At 38.8% G+C, this 14,894-nt stretch overlaps 17 non-coding genes across 17 annotated transcripts; all 17 read left to right on the top strand.

The window, feature by feature from the left end:
• The first annotated feature begins 33 nt into the window (after positions 1 to 33).
• Positions 34 to 124, top strand: TRNAR-UCU (transfer RNA arginine (anticodon UCU)). Its single transcript is given in 2 exon segments — positions 34 to 70; positions 89 to 124. It is a non-coding gene; the product is annotated as a tRNA-Arg (tRNA).
• A 1,226-nt stretch (positions 125 to 1,350) lies between these two features.
• On the top strand, positions 1,351 to 1,423 carry TRNAK-UUU (transfer RNA lysine (anticodon UUU)). Its single transcript has one exon. It is a non-coding gene; the product is annotated as a tRNA-Lys (tRNA).
• Positions 1,424 to 1,762: 339 nt separating this feature from the next.
• Positions 1,763 to 1,853, top strand: TRNAR-UCU (transfer RNA arginine (anticodon UCU)). Its single transcript is given in 2 exon segments — positions 1,763 to 1,799; positions 1,818 to 1,853. It is a non-coding gene; the product is annotated as a tRNA-Arg (tRNA).
• A 1,226-nt stretch (positions 1,854 to 3,079) lies between these two features.
• On the top strand, positions 3,080 to 3,152 carry TRNAK-UUU (transfer RNA lysine (anticodon UUU)). Its single transcript has one exon. It is a non-coding gene; the product is annotated as a tRNA-Lys (tRNA).
• Positions 3,153 to 3,491: 339 nt separating this feature from the next.
• On the top strand, positions 3,492 to 3,582 carry TRNAR-UCU (transfer RNA arginine (anticodon UCU)). The gene is given in 2 exon segments: positions 3,492 to 3,528; positions 3,547 to 3,582. It is a non-coding gene; the product is annotated as a tRNA-Arg (tRNA).
• Positions 3,583 to 4,808: 1,226 nt separating this feature from the next.
• On the top strand, positions 4,809 to 4,881 carry TRNAK-UUU (transfer RNA lysine (anticodon UUU)). Its single transcript has one exon. It is a non-coding gene; the product is annotated as a tRNA-Lys (tRNA).
• Positions 4,882 to 5,220: 339 nt separating this feature from the next.
• Positions 5,221 to 5,311, top strand: TRNAR-UCU (transfer RNA arginine (anticodon UCU)). Its single transcript is given in 2 exon segments — positions 5,221 to 5,257; positions 5,276 to 5,311. It is a non-coding gene; the product is annotated as a tRNA-Arg (tRNA).
• A 1,226-nt stretch (positions 5,312 to 6,537) lies between these two features.
• Positions 6,538 to 6,610, top strand: TRNAK-UUU (transfer RNA lysine (anticodon UUU)). Its single transcript has one exon. It is a non-coding gene; the product is annotated as a tRNA-Lys (tRNA).
• A 339-nt stretch (positions 6,611 to 6,949) lies between these two features.
• TRNAR-UCU (transfer RNA arginine (anticodon UCU)) lies at positions 6,950 to 7,040 on the top strand. The gene is given in 2 exon segments: positions 6,950 to 6,986; positions 7,005 to 7,040. It is a non-coding gene; the product is annotated as a tRNA-Arg (tRNA).
• A 1,226-nt stretch (positions 7,041 to 8,266) lies between these two features.
• TRNAK-UUU (transfer RNA lysine (anticodon UUU)) lies at positions 8,267 to 8,339 on the top strand. Its single transcript has one exon. It is a non-coding gene; the product is annotated as a tRNA-Lys (tRNA).
• A 339-nt stretch (positions 8,340 to 8,678) lies between these two features.
• Positions 8,679 to 8,769, top strand: TRNAR-UCU (transfer RNA arginine (anticodon UCU)). Its single transcript is given in 2 exon segments — positions 8,679 to 8,715; positions 8,734 to 8,769. It is a non-coding gene; the product is annotated as a tRNA-Arg (tRNA).
• A 1,226-nt stretch (positions 8,770 to 9,995) lies between these two features.
• TRNAK-UUU (transfer RNA lysine (anticodon UUU)) lies at positions 9,996 to 10,068 on the top strand. The gene has a single exon. It is a non-coding gene; the product is annotated as a tRNA-Lys (tRNA).
• Positions 10,069 to 10,407: 339 nt separating this feature from the next.
• TRNAR-UCU (transfer RNA arginine (anticodon UCU)) lies at positions 10,408 to 10,498 on the top strand. Its single transcript is given in 2 exon segments — positions 10,408 to 10,444; positions 10,463 to 10,498. It is a non-coding gene; the product is annotated as a tRNA-Arg (tRNA).
• Positions 10,499 to 11,724: 1,226 nt separating this feature from the next.
• Positions 11,725 to 11,797, top strand: TRNAK-UUU (transfer RNA lysine (anticodon UUU)). Its single transcript has one exon. It is a non-coding gene; the product is annotated as a tRNA-Lys (tRNA).
• A 339-nt stretch (positions 11,798 to 12,136) lies between these two features.
• Positions 12,137 to 12,227, top strand: TRNAR-UCU (transfer RNA arginine (anticodon UCU)). The gene is given in 2 exon segments: positions 12,137 to 12,173; positions 12,192 to 12,227. It is a non-coding gene; the product is annotated as a tRNA-Arg (tRNA).
• A 1,226-nt stretch (positions 12,228 to 13,453) lies between these two features.
• Positions 13,454 to 13,526, top strand: TRNAK-UUU (transfer RNA lysine (anticodon UUU)). Its single transcript has one exon. It is a non-coding gene; the product is annotated as a tRNA-Lys (tRNA).
• A 339-nt stretch (positions 13,527 to 13,865) lies between these two features.
• TRNAR-UCU (transfer RNA arginine (anticodon UCU)) lies at positions 13,866 to 13,956 on the top strand. The gene is given in 2 exon segments: positions 13,866 to 13,902; positions 13,921 to 13,956. It is a non-coding gene; the product is annotated as a tRNA-Arg (tRNA).
• Positions 13,957 to 14,894: the final 938 nt, after the last annotated feature.

Genomic DNA, 14,894 nt, shown 5'->3' with positions numbered 1-14,894 from the left:
TCAGAACATCTCTGCACCTCATTATAGCAGATTGGCTCTGTGGCGCAATGGATAGCGCATTGGACTTCTAGGTGAATGTAAAAAAGATATTCAAAGGTTGTGGGTTCGAATCCCACCAGAGTCAGTTTTATCCCTGTTATCCTGTTATCCCAAGTACCAATTCATTATTATATTCTCTGTATTTAGTACTAATACCGGCAACCATCTTAACCCCTTGCGTGCTGATGACAGAACGGTTCCGTCATCAGCTACGGGTGAGCTGTGCTGATGACGAAACCGTTCCGTCATGACTCCGCCCGAGCAAGGCGGAGTCAGCACAGGCGGAAAATACGCCCCGCACGCAAGGGGTTAAAAAAACGTAGTGATAGTTGGGACACTTCCTAATGTTGATAATGTCATTTTGTGTATTGCTGCCTCAGAGCCTGGATAGCTCAGTCGGTAGAGCATCAGACTTTTAATCCGAGGGTCCAGGGTTCAAGTCCCTGTTCAGGCGGCTTGGTTAAAAAAAATGTATATCAATTGCATACTCTTTTCAGGATCCAATGAATGGGAAGTCCAATTACAGATGGTTCAAAAAAGTCTTGATCGAGTCCTTACATACCCATCTGTGCTCTACTTTCTTTGACAAGGGTTAAGAAGACTTACCCAAACTGTATCATGTAGTTTGACATGTTGATTATCTTTTATCCAATTCAATGTTCAAAATGTAAGCTAGTGTCCGATTAATTTGATAAAGTTGGTCAACAACTTATAGGTCATCTTTTTATTTGTGAATCTCTGATCACCTTGTTGAATCAGGTCGGATCTCTGGTGCAATGGATTGCGGCTTGGAGTCCTAGGCGAATGTAGCAAAAGCATTCAAACGCTAAGGGTTCGAACACCAACTGGGTCAATTTTTTCCCTCCTCTATTTTATAACTAATTGAAACAGTAACCAGCAATCCTGCTTCTCCATCACCAGAAACATTTACCAAAATGGCAGTGAAAGAAAGTCTACTTAAACAGAGACTGTTTGCTTTGAAAATGTTGCATAGTCTATGCCCAAGAGGAAATTCCCAATGATACTGCTGAAAATGTAATTTAGGAGTTAGTAATAGTATTTGGCCCTTTATTAATTTCACAGTGTCATTTTAAACACGTGATTTCTATGTCATCCGAAAATGAGATAGTACAAATTTCCGGAGTTATAATGGATTACGTGTGCTGCTGAAATTTCAAATGCTTAAAATATCAATTCATTATTAAACTCTAGAATATTGATTGCTAATATATGTAATTATATAAATATACAAAGTGTAGGTCAGTGTACGTCCACATTTGTTTAGCTGATTTTAAGGTAGAGTATAGCAGAGCCTGGATAGCTCAGTCGGTAGAGCATCAGACTTTTAATCTGAGGGTCCAGGGTTCAAGTCCCTGTTCAGGCGCTTGTTTCCTTTAAAGAAAAAGTACTCTAATTGTATGCTCTTTTTGTGGACCCCTGCATGACGAATAAGATATTCCATTACTAAAATTGCAAAAACGTCTTTCATGGAGTTGTGAAATACACATCTGTCTCACATATTATGTGCCATTTGACTAAACTTAAGTCGTACGTAGATTTACCAATGGTATCATGTAGTCTGAGACGGTGAATATCATTTCACCAATTCAATATTCAAAATATAGCCATGGTTATAGTATCAAATGAACTTTATAAAGCTGATCAACAGCTAATAGCTCATTATTTCATTTCAGAACATCTCTGCACCTCATTATAGCAGATTGGCTCTGTGGCGCAATGGATAGCGCATTGGACTTCTAGGTGAATGTAAAAAAGATATTCAAAGGTTGTGGGTTCGAATCCCACCAGAGTCAGTTTTATCCCTGTTATCCTGTTATCCCAAGTACCAATTCATTATTATATTCTCTGTATTTAGTACTAATACCGGCAACCATCTTAACCCCTTGCGTGCTGATGACAGAACGGTTCCGTCATCAGCTACGGGTGAGCTGTGCTGATGACGAAACCGTTCCGTCATGACTCCGCCCGAGCAAGGCGGAGTCAGCACAGGCGGAAAATACGCCCCGCACGCAAGGGGTTAAAAAAACGTAGTGATAGTTGGGACACTTCCTAATGTTGATAATGTCATTTTGTGTATTGCTGCCTCAGAGCCTTGATAGCTCAGTCGGTAGAGCATCAGACTTTTAATCCGAGGGTCCAGGGTTCAAGTCCCTGTTCAGGCGGCTTGGTTAAAAAAAATGTATATCAATTGCATACTCTTTTCAGGATCCAATGAATGGGAAGTCCAATTACAGATGGTTCAAAAAAGTCTTGATCGAGTCCTTACATACCCATCTGTGCTCTACTTTCTTTGACAAGGGTTAAGAAGACTTACCCAAACTGTATCATGTAGTTTGACATGTTGATTATCTTTTATCCAATTCAATGTTCAAAATGTAAGCTAGTGTCCGATTAATTTGATAAAGTTGGTCAACAACTTATAGGTCATCTTTTTATTTGTGAATCTCTGATCACCTTGTTGAATCAGGTCGGATCTCTGGTGCAATGGATTGCGGCTTGGAGTCCTAGGCGAATGTAGCAAAAGCATTCAAACGCTAAGGGTTCGAACACCAACTGGGTCAATTTTATCCCTCCTCTATTTTATAACTAATTGAAACAGTAACCAGCAATCCTGCTTCTCCATCACCAGAAACATTTACCAAAATGGCAGTGAAAGAAAGTCTACTTAAACAGAGACTGTTTGCTTTGAAAATGTTGCATAGTCTATGCCCAAGAGGAAATTCCCAATGATACTGCTGAAAATGTAATTTAGGAGTTAGTAATAGTATTTGGCCCTTTATTAATTTCACAGTGTCATTTTAAACACGTGATTTCTATGTCATCCGAAAATGAGATAGTACAAATTTCCAGAGTTATAATGGATTACGTGTGCTGCTGAAATTTCAAATGCTTAAAATATCAATTCATTATTAAACTCTAGAATATTGATTGCTAATATATGTAATTATATAAATATACAAAGTGTAGGTCAGTGTACGTCCACATTTGTTTAGCTGATTTTAAGGTAGAGTATAGCAGAGCCTGGATAGCTCAGTCGGTAGAGCATCAGACTTTTAATCTGAGGGTCCAGGGTTCAAGTCCCTGTTCAGGCGCTTGTTTCCTTTAAAGAAAAAGTACTCTAATTGTATGCTCTTTTTGTGGACCCCTGTATGACGAATAAGATATTCCATTACTAAAATTGCAAAAACGTCTTTCATGGAGTTGTGAAATACACATCTGTCTCACATATTATGTGCCATTTGACTAAACTTAAGTCGTACGTAGATTTACCAATGGTATCATGTAGTCTGAGACGGTGAATATCATTTCACCAATTCAATATTCAAAATATAGCCATTATTATAGTATCAAATGAACTTTATAAAGCTGATCAACAGCTAATAGCTCATTATTTCATTTCAGAACATCTCTGCACCTCATTATAGCAGATTGGCTCTGTGGCGCAATGGATAGCGCATTGGACTTCTAGGTGAATGTAAAAAAGATATTCAAAGGTTGTGGGTTCGAATCCCACCAGAGTCAGTTTTATCCCTGTTATCCTGTTATCCCAAGTACCAATTCATTATTATATTCTCTGTATTTAGTACTAATACCGGCAACCATCTTAACCCCTTGCGTGCTGATGACAGAACGGTTCCGTCATCAGCTACGGGTGAGCTGTGCTGATGACGAAACCGTTCCGTCATGACTCCGCCCGAGCAAGGCGGAGTCAGCACAGGCGGAAAATACGCCCCGCACGCAAGGGGTTAAAAAAACGTAGTGATAGTTGGGACACTTCCTAATGTTGATAATGTCATTTTGTGTATTGCTGCCTCAGAGCCTGGATAGCTCAGTCGGTAGAGCATCAGACTTTTAATCCGAGGGTCCAGGGTTCAAGTCCCTGTTCAGGCGGCTTGGTTAAAAAAAATGTATATCAATTGCATACTCTTTTCAGGATCCAATGAATGGGAAGTCCAATTACAGATGGTTCAAAAAAGTCTTGATCGAGTCCTTACATACCCATCTGTGCTCTACTTTCTTTGACAAGGGTTAAGAAGACTTACCCAAACTGTATCATGTAGTTTGACATGTTGATTATCTTTTATCCAATTCAATGTTCAAAATGTAAGCTAGTGTCCGATTAATTTGATAAAGTTGGTCAACAACTTATAGGTCATCTTTTTATTTGTGAATCTCTGATCACCTTGTTGAATCAGGTCGGATCTCTGGTGCAATGGATTGCGGCTTGGAGTCCTAGGCGAATGTAGCAAAAGCATTCAAACGCTAAGGGTTCGAACACCAACTGGGTCAATTTTTTCCCTCCTCTATTTTATAACTAATTGAAACAGTAACCAGCAATCCTGCTTCTCCATCACCAGAAACATTTACCAAAATGGCAGTGAAAGAAAGTCTACTTAAACAGAGACTGTTTGCTTTGAAAATGTTGCATAGTCTATGCCCAAGAGGAAATTCCCAATGATACTGCTGAAAATGTAATTTAGGAGTTAGTAATAGTATTTGGCCCTTTATTAATTTCACAGTGTCATTTTAAACACGTGATTTCTATGTCATCCGAAAATGAGATAGTACAAATTTCCGGAGTTATAATGGATTACGTGTGCTGCTGAAATTTCAAATGCTTAAAATATCAATTCATTATTAAACTCTAGAATATTGATTGCTAATATATGTAATTATATAAATATACAAAGTGTAGGTCAGTGTACGTCCACATTTGTTTAGCTGATTTTAAGGTAGAGTATAGCAGAGCCTGGATAGCTCAGTCGGTAGAGCATCAGACTTTTAATCTGAGGGTCCAGGGTTCAAGTCCCTGTTCAGGCGGTTGTTTCCTTTAAAGAAAAAGTACTCTAATTGTATGCTCTTTTTGTGGACCCCTGCATGACGAATAAGATATTCCATTACTAAAATTGCAAAAACGTCTTTCATGGAGTTGTGAAATACACATCTGTCTCACATATTATGTGCCATTTGACTAAACTTAAGTCGTACGTAGATTTACCAATGGTATCATGTAGTCTGAGACGGTGAATATCATTTCACCAATTCAATATTCAAAATATAGCCATGGTTATAGTATCAAATGAACTTTATAAAGCTGATCAACAGCTAATAGCTCATTATTTCATTTCAGAACATCTCTGCACCTCATTATAGCAGATTGGCTCTGTGGCGCAATGGATAGCGCATTGGACTTCTAGGTGAATGTAAAAAAGATATTCAAAGGTTGTGGGTTCGAATCCCACCAGAGTCAGTTTTATCCCTGTTATCCTGTTATCCCAAGTACCAATTCATTATTATATTCTCTGTATTTAGTACTAATACCGGCAACCATCTTAACCCCTTGCGTGCTGATGACAGAACGGTTCCGTCATCAGCTACGGGTGAGCTGTGCTGATGACGAAACCGTTCCGTCATGACTCCGCCCGAGCAAGGCGGAGTCAGCACAGGCGGAAAATACGCCCCGCACGCAAGGGGTTAAAAAAACGTAGTGATAGTTGGGACACTTCCTAATGTTGATAATGTCATTTTGTGTATTGCTGCCTCAGAGCCTGGATAGCTCAGTCGGTAGAGCATCAGACTTTTAATCCGAGGGTCCAGGGTTCAAGTCCCTGTTCAGGCGGCTTGGTTAAAAAAAATGTATATCAATTGCATACTCTTTTCAGGATCCAATGAATGGGAAGTCCAATTACAGATGGTTCAAAAAAGTCTTGATCGAGTCCTTACATACCCATCTGTGCTCTACTTTCTTTGACAAGGGTTAAGAAGACTTACCCAAACTGTATCATGTAGTTTGACATGTTGATTATCTTTTATCCAATTCAATGTTCAAAATGTAAGCTAGTGTCCGATTAATTTGATAAAGTTGGTCAACAACTTATAGGTCATCTTTTTATTTGTGAATCTCTGATCACCTTGTTGAATCAGGTCGGATCTCTGGTGCAATGGATTGCGGCTTGGAGTCCTAGGCGAATGTAGCAAAAGCATTCAAACGCTAAGGGTTCGAACACCAACTGGGTCAATTTTTTCCCTCCTCTATTTTATAACTAATTGAAACAGTAACCAGCAATCCTGCTTCTCCATCACCAGAAACATTTACCAAAATGGCAGTGAAAGAAAGTCTACTTAAACAGAGACTGTTTGCTTTGAAAATGTTGCATAGTCTATGCCCAAGAGGAAATTCCCAATGATACTGCTGAAAATGTAATTTAGGAGTTAGTAATAGTATTTGGCCCTTTATTAATTTCACAGTGTCATTTTAAACACGTGATTTCTATGTCATCCGAAAATGAGATAGTACAAATTTCCGGAGTTATAATGGATTACGTGTGCTGCTGAAATTTCAAATGCTTAAAATATCAATTCATTATTAAACTCTAGAATATTGATTGCTAATATATGTAATTATATAAATATACAAAGTGTAGGTCAGTGTACGTCCACATTTGTTTAGCTGATTTTAAGGTAGAGTATAGCAGAGCCTGGATAGCTCAGTCGGTAGAGCATCAGACTTTTAATCTGAGGGTCCAGGGTTCAAGTCCCTGTTCAGGCGCTTGTTTCCTTTAAAGAAAAAGTACTCTAATTGTATGCTCTTTTTGTGGACCCCTGCATGACGAATAAGATATTCCATTACTAAAATTGCAAAAACGTCTTTCATGGAGTTGTGAAATACACATCTGTCTCACATATTATGTGCCATTTGACTAAACTTAAGTCGTACGTAGATTTACCAATGGTATCATGTAGTCTGAGACGGTGAATATCATTTCACCAATTCAATATTCAAAATATAGCCATGGTTATAGTATCAAATGAACTTTATAAAGCTGATCAACAGCTAATAGCTCATTATTTCATTTCAGAACATCTCTGCACCTCATTATAGCAGATTGGCTCTGTGGTGCAATGGATAGCGCATTGGACTTCTAGGTGAATGTAAAAAAGATATTCAAAGGTTGTGGGTTCGAATCCCACCAGAGTCAGTTTTATCCCTGTTATCCTGTTATCCCAAGTACCAATTCATTATTATATTCTCTGTATTTAGTACTAATACCGGCAACCATCTTAACCCCTTGCGTGCTGATGACAGAACGGTTCCGTCATCAGCTACGGGTGAGCTGTGCTGATGACGAAACCGTTCCGTCATGACTCCGCCCGAGCAAGGCGGAGTCAGCACAGGCGGAAAATACGCCCCGCACGCAAGGGGTTAAAAAAACGTAGTGATAGTTGGGACACTTCCTAATGTTGATAATGTCATTTTGTGTATTGCTGCCTCAGAGCCTGGATAGCTCAGTCGGTAGAGCATCAGACTTTTAATCCGAGGGTCCAGGGTTCAAGTCCCTGTTCAGGCGGCTTGGTTAAAAAAAATGTATATCAATTGCATACTCTTTTCAGGATCCAATGAATGGGAAGTCCAATTACAGATGGTTCAAAAAAGTCTTGATCGAGTCCTTACATACCCATCTGTGCTCTACTTTCTTTGACAAGGGTTAAGAAGACTTACCCAAACTGTATCATGTAGTTTGACATGTTGATTATCTTTTATCCAATTCAATGTTCAAAATGTAAGCTAGTGTCCGATTAATTTGATAAAGTTGGTCAACAACTTATAGGTCATCTTTTTATTTGTGAATCTCTGATCACCTTGTTGAATCAGGTCGGATCTCTGGTGCAATGGATTGCGGCTTGGAGTCCTAGGCGAATGTAGCAAAAGCATTCAAACGCTAAGGGTTCGAACACCAACTGGGTCAATTTTTTCCCTCCTCTATTTTATAACTAATTGAAACAGTAACCAGCAATCCTGCTTCTCCATCACCAGAAACATTTACCAAAATGGCAGTGAAAGAAAGTCTACTTAAACAGAGACTGTTTGCTTTGAAAATGTTGCATAGTCTATGCCCAAGAGGAAATTCCCAATGATACTGCTGAAAATGTAATTTAGGAGTTAGTAATAGTATTTGGCCCTTTATTAATTTCACAGTGTCATTTTAAACACGTGATTTCTATGTCATCCGAAAATGAGATAGTACAAATTTCCGGAGTTATAATGGATTACGTGTGCTGCTGAAATTTCAAATGCTTAAAATATCAATTCATTATTAAACTCTAGAATATTGATTGCTAATATATGTAATTATATAAATATACAAAGTGTAGGTCAGTGTACGTCCACATTTGTTTAGCTGATTTTAAGGTAGAGTATAGCAGAGCCTGGATAGCTCAGTCGGTAGAGCATCAGACTTTTAATCTGAGGGTCCAGGGTTCAAGTCCCTGTTCAGGCGCTTGTTTCCTTTAAAGAAAAAGTACTCTAATTGTATGCTCTTTTTGTGGACCCCTGCATGACGAATAAGATATTCCATTACTAAAATTGCAAAAACGTCTTTCATGGAGTTGTGAAATACACATCTGTCTCACATATTATGTGCCATTTGACTAAACTTAAGTCGTACGTAGATTTACCAATGGTATCATGTAGTCTGAGACGGTGAATATCATTTCACCAATTCAATATTCAAAATATAGCCATGGTTATAGTATCAAATGAACTTTATAAAGCTGATCAACAGCTAATAGCTCATTATTTCATTTCAGAACATCTCTGCACCTCATTATAGCAGATTGGCTCTGTGGCGCAATGGATAGCGCATTGGACTTCTAGGTGAATGTAAAAAAGATATTCAAAGGTTGTGGGTTCGAATCCCACCAGAGTCAGTTTTATCCCTGTTATCCTGTTATCCCAAGTACCAATTCATTATTATATTCTCTGTATTTAGTACTAATACCGGCAACCATCTTAACCCCTTGCGTGCTGATGACAGAACGGTTCCGTCATCAGCTACGGGTGAGCTGTGCTGATGACGAAACCGTTCCGTCATGACTCCGCCCGAGCAAGGCGGAGTCAGCACAGGCGGAAAATACGCCCCGCACGCAAGGGGTTAAAAAAACGTAGTGATAGTTGGGACACTTCCTAATGTTGATAATGTCATTTTGTGTATTGCTGCCTCAGAGCCTGGATAGCTCAGTCGGTAGAGCATCAGACTTTTAATCCGAGGGTCCAGGGTTCAAGTCCCTGTTCAGGCGGCTTGGTTAAAAAAAATGTATATCAATTGCATACTCTTTTCAGGATCCAATGAATGGGAAGTCCAATTACAGATGGTTCAAAAAAGTCTTGATCGAGTCCTTACATACCCATCTGTGCTCTACTTTCTTTGACAAGGGTTAAGAAGACTTACCCAAACTGTATCATGTAGTTTGACATGTTGATTATCTTTTATCCAATTCAATGTTCAAAATGTAAGCTAGTGTCCGATTAATTTGATAAAGTTGGTCAACAACTTATAGGTCATCTTTTTATTTGTGAATCTCTGATCACCTTGTTGAATCAGGTCGGATCTCTGGTGCAATGGATTGCGGCTTGGAGTCCTAGGCGAATGTAGCAAAAGCATTCAAACGCTAAGGGTTCGAACACCAACTGGGTCAATTTTTTCCCTCCTCTATTTTATAACTAATTGAAACAGTAACCAGCAATCCTGCTTCTCCATCACCAGAAACATTTACCAAAATGGCAGTGAAAGAAAGTCTACTTAAACAGAGACTGTTTGCTTTGAAAATGTTGCATAGTCTATGCCCAAGAGGAAATTCCCAATGATACTGCTGAAAATGTAATTTAGGAGTTAGTAATAGTATTTGGCCCTTTATTAATTTCACAGTGTCATTTTAAACACGTGATTTCTATGTCATCCGAAAATGAGATAGTACAAATTTCCGGAGTTATAATGGATTACGTGTGCTGCTGAAATTTCAAATGCTTAAAATATCAATTCATTATTAAACTCTAGAATATTGATTGCTAATATATGTAATTATATAAATATACAAAGTGTAGGTCAGTGTACGTCCACATTTGTTTAGCTGATTTTAAGGTAGAGTATAGCAGAGCCTGGATAGCTCAGTCGGTAGAGCATCAGACTTTTAATCTGAGGGTCCAGGGTTCAAGTCCCTGTTCAGGCGGTTGTTTCCTTTAAAGAAAAAGTACTCTAATTGTATGCTCTTTTTGTGGACCCCTGCATGACGAATAAGATATTCCATTACTAAAATTGCAAAAACGTCTTTCATGGAGTTGTGAAATACACATCTGTCTCACATATTATGTGCCATTTGACTAAACTTAAGTCGTACGTAGATTTACCAATGGTATCATGTAGTCTGAGACGGTGAATATCATTTCACCAATTCAATATTCAAAATATAGCCATGGTTATAGTATCAAATGAACTTTATAAAGCTGATCAACAGCTAATAGCTCATTATTTCATTTCAGAACATCTCTGCACCTCATTATAGCAGATTGGCTCTGTGGCGCAATGGATAGCGCATTGGACTTCTAGGTGAATGTAAAAAAGATATTCAAAGGTTGTGGGTTCGAATCCCACCAGAGTCAGTTTTATCCCTGTTATCCTGTTATCCCAAGTACCAATTCATTATTATATTCTCTGTATTTAGTACTAATACCGGCAACCATCTTAACCCCTTGCGTGCTGATGACAGAACGGTTCCGTCATCAGCTACGGGTGAGCTGTGCTGATGACGAAACCGTTCCGTCATGACTCCGCCCGAGCAAGGCGGAGTCAGCACAGGCGGAAAATACGCCCCGCACGCAAGGGGTTAAAAAAACGTAGTGATAGTTGGGACACTTCCTAATGTTGATAATGTCATTTTGTGTATTGCTGCCTCAGAGCCTGGATAGCTCAGTCGGTAGAGCATCAGACTTTTAATCCGAGGGTCCAGGGTTCAAGTCCCTGTTCAGGCGGCTTGGTTAAAAAAAATGTATATCAATTGCATACTCTTTTCAGGATCCAATGAATGGGAAGTCCAATTACAGATGGTTCAAAAAAGTCTTGATCGAGTCCTTACATACCCATCTGTGCTCTACTTTCTTTGACAAGGGTTAAGAAGACTTACCCAAACTGTATCATGTAGTTTGACATGTTGATTATCTTTTATCCAATTCAATGTTCAAAATGTAAGCTAGTGTCCGATTAATTTGATAAAGTTGGTCAACAACTTATAGGTCATCTTTTTATTTGTGAATCTCTGATCACCTTGTTGAATCAGGTCGGATCTCTGGTGCAATGGATTGCGGCTTGGAGTCCTAGGCGAATGTAGCAAAAGCATTCAAACGCTAAGGGTTCGAACACCAACTGGGTCAATTTTTTCCCTCCTCTATTTTATAACTAATTGAAACAGTAACCAGCAATCCTGCTTCTCCATCACCAGAAACATTTACCAAAATGGCAGTGAAAGAAAGTCTACTTAAACAGAGACTGTTTGCTTTGAAAATGTTGCATAGTCTATGCCCAAGAGGAAATTCCCAATGATACTGCTGAAAATGTAATTTAGGAGTTAGTAATAGTATTTGGCCCTTTATTAATTTCACAGTGTCATTTTAAACACGTGATTTCTATGTCATCCGAAAATGAGATAGTACAAATTTCCGGAGTTATAATGGATTACGTGTGCTGCTGAAATTTCAAATGCTTAAAATATCAATTCATTATTAAACTCTAGAATATTGATTGCTAATATATGTAATTATATAAATATACAAAGTGTAGGTCAGTGTACGTCCACATTTGTTTAGCTGATTTTAAGGTAGAGTATAGCAGAGCCTGGATAGCTCAGTCGGTAGAGCATCAGACTTTTAATCTGAGGGTCCAGGGTTCAAGTCCCTGTTCAGGCGCTTGTTTCCTTTAAAGAAAAAGTACTCTAATTGTATGCTCTTTTTGTGGACCCCTGCATGACGAATAAGATATTCCATTACTAAAATTGCAAAAACGTCTTTCATGGAGTTGTGAAATACACATCTGTCTCACATATTATGTGCCATTTGACTAAACTTAAGTCGTACGTAGATTTACCAATGGTATCATGTAGTCTGAGACGGTGAATATCATTTCACCAATTCAATATTCAAAATATAGCCATGGTTATAGTATCAAATGAACTTTATAAAGCTGATCAACAGCTAATAGCTCATTATTTCATTTCAGAACATCTCTGCACCTCATTATAGCAGATTGGCTCTGTGGCGCAATGGATAGCGCATTGGACTTCTAGGTGAATGTAAAAAAGATATTCAAAGGTTGTGGGTTCGAATCCCACCAGAGTCAGTTTTATCCCTGTTATCCTGTTATCCCAAGTACCAATTCATTATTATATTCTCTGTATTTAGTACTAATACCGGCAACCATCTTAACCCCTTGCGTGCTGATGACAGAACGGTTCCGTCATCAGCTACGGGTGAGCTGTGCTGATGACGAAACCGTTCCGTCATGACTCCGCCCGAGCAAGGCGGAGTCAGCACAGGCGGAAAATACGCCCCGCACGCAAGGGGTTAAAAAAACGTAGTGATAGTTGGGACACTTCCTAATGTTGATAATGTCATTTTGTGTATTGCTGCCTCAGAGCCTTGATAGCTCAGTCGGTAGAGCATCAGACTTTTAATCCGAGGGTCCAGGGTTCAAGTCCCTGTTCAGGCGGCTTGGTTAAAAAAAATGTATATCAATTGCATACTCTTTTCAGGATCCAATGAATGGGAAGTCCAATTACAGATGGTTCAAAAAAGTCTTGATCGAGTCCTTACATACCCATCTGTGCTCTACTTTCTTTGACAAGGGTTAAGAAGACTTACCCAAACTGTATCATGTAGTTTGACATGTTGATTATCTTTTATCCAATTCAATGTTCAAAATGTAAGCTAGTGTCCGATTAATTTGATAAAGTTGGTCAACAACTTATAGGTCATCTTTTTATTTGTGAATCTCTGATCACCTTGTTGAATCAGGTCGGATCTCTGGTGCAATGGATTGCGGCTTGGAGTCCTAGGCGAATGTAGCAAAAGCATTCAAACGCTAAGGGTTCGAACACCAACTGGGTCAATTTTATCCCTCCTCTATTTTATAACTAATTGAAACAGTAACCAGCAATCCTGCTTCTCCATCACCAGAAACATTTACCAAAATGGCAGTGAAAGAAAGTCTACTTAAACAGAGACTGTTTGCTTTGAAAATGTTGCATAGTCTATGCCCAAGAGGAAATTCCCAATGATACTGCTGAAAATGTAATTTAGGAGTTAGTAATAGTATTTGGCCCTTTATTAATTTCACAGTGTCATTTTAAACACGTGATTTCTATGTCATCCGAAAATGAGATAGTACAAATTTCCAGAGTTATAATGGATTACGTGTGCTGCTGAAATTTCAAATGCTTAAAATATCAATTCATTATTAAACTCTAGAATATTGATTGCTAATATATGTAATTATATAAATATACAAAGTGTAGGTCAGTGTACGTCCACATTTGTTTAGCTGATTTTAAGGTAGAGTATAGCAGAGCCTGGATAGCTCAGTCGGTAGAGCATCAGACTTTTAATCTGAGGGTCCAGGGTTCAAGTCCCTGTTCAGGCGCTTGTTTCCTTTAAAGAAAAAGTACTCTAATTGTATGCTCTTTTTGTGGACCCCTGCATGACGAATAAGATATTCCATTACTAAAATTGCAAAAACGTCTTTCATGGAGTTGTGAAATACACATCTGTCTCACATATTATGTGCCATTTGACTAAACTTAAGTCGTACGTAGATTTACCAATGGTATCATGTAGTCTGAGACGGTGAATATCATTTCACCAATTCAATATTCAAAATATAGCCATTATTATAGTATCAAATGAACTTTATAAAGCTGATCAACAGCTAATAGCTCATTATTTCATTTCAGAACATCTCTGCACCTCATTATAGCAGATTGGCTCTGTGGCGCAATGGATAGCGCATTGGACTTCTAGGTGAATGTAAAAAAGATATTCAAAGGTTGTGGGTTCGAATCCCACCAGAGTCAGTTTTATCCCTGTTATCCTGTTATCCCAAGTACCAATTCATTATTATATTCTCTGTATTTAGTACTAATACCGGCAACCATCTTAACCCCTTGCGTGCTGATGACAGAACGGTTCCGTCATCAGCTACGGGTGAGCTGTGCTGATGACGAAACCGTTCCGTCATGACTCCGCCCGAGCAAGGCGGAGTCAGCACAGGCGGAAAATACGCCCCGCACGCAAGGGGTTAAAAAAACGTAGTGATAGTTGGGACACTTCCTAATGTTGATAATGTCATTTTGTGTATTGCTGCCTCAGAGCCTGGATAGCTCAGTCGGTAGAGCATCAGACTTTTAATCCGAGGGTCCAGGGTTCAAGTCCCTGTTCAGGCGGCTTGGTTAAAAAAAATGTATATCAATTGCATACTCTTTTCAGGATCCAATGAATGGGAAGTCCAATTACAGATGGTTCAAAAAAGTCTTGATCGAGTCCTTACATACCCATCTGTGCTCTACTTTCTTTGACAAGGGTTAAGAAGACTTACCCAAACTGTATCATGTAGTTTGACATGTTGATTATCTTTTATCCAATTCAATGTTCAAAATGTAAGCTAGTGTCCGATTAATTTGATAAAGTTGGTCAACAACTTATAGGTCATCTTTTTATTTGTGAATCTCTGATCACCTTGTTGAATCAGGTCGGATCTCTGGTGCAATGGATTGCGGCTTGGAGTCCTAGGCGAATGTAGCAAAAGCATTCAAACGCTAAGGGTTCGAACACCAACTGGGTCAATTTTTTCCCTCCTCTATTTTATAACTAATTGAAACAGTAACCAGCAATCCTGCTTCTCCATCACCAGAAACATTTACCAAAATGGCAGTGAAAGAAAGTCTACTTAAACAGAGACTGTTTGCTTTGAAAATGTTGCATAGTCTATGCCCAAGAGGAAATTCCCAATGAT

This window comes from Lissotriton vulgaris, unplaced genomic scaffold (genome assembly GCF_964263255.1).
Source record: "Lissotriton vulgaris unplaced genomic scaffold, aLisVul1.2 SCAFFOLD_1527, whole genome shotgun sequence".
NCBI lineage: Eukaryota > Metazoa > Chordata > Amphibia > Caudata > Salamandridae > Lissotriton > Lissotriton vulgaris.
Note: the sequence above shows the minus strand (reverse complement) of the source record. Positions and strands in the feature narration are given on the sequence as shown.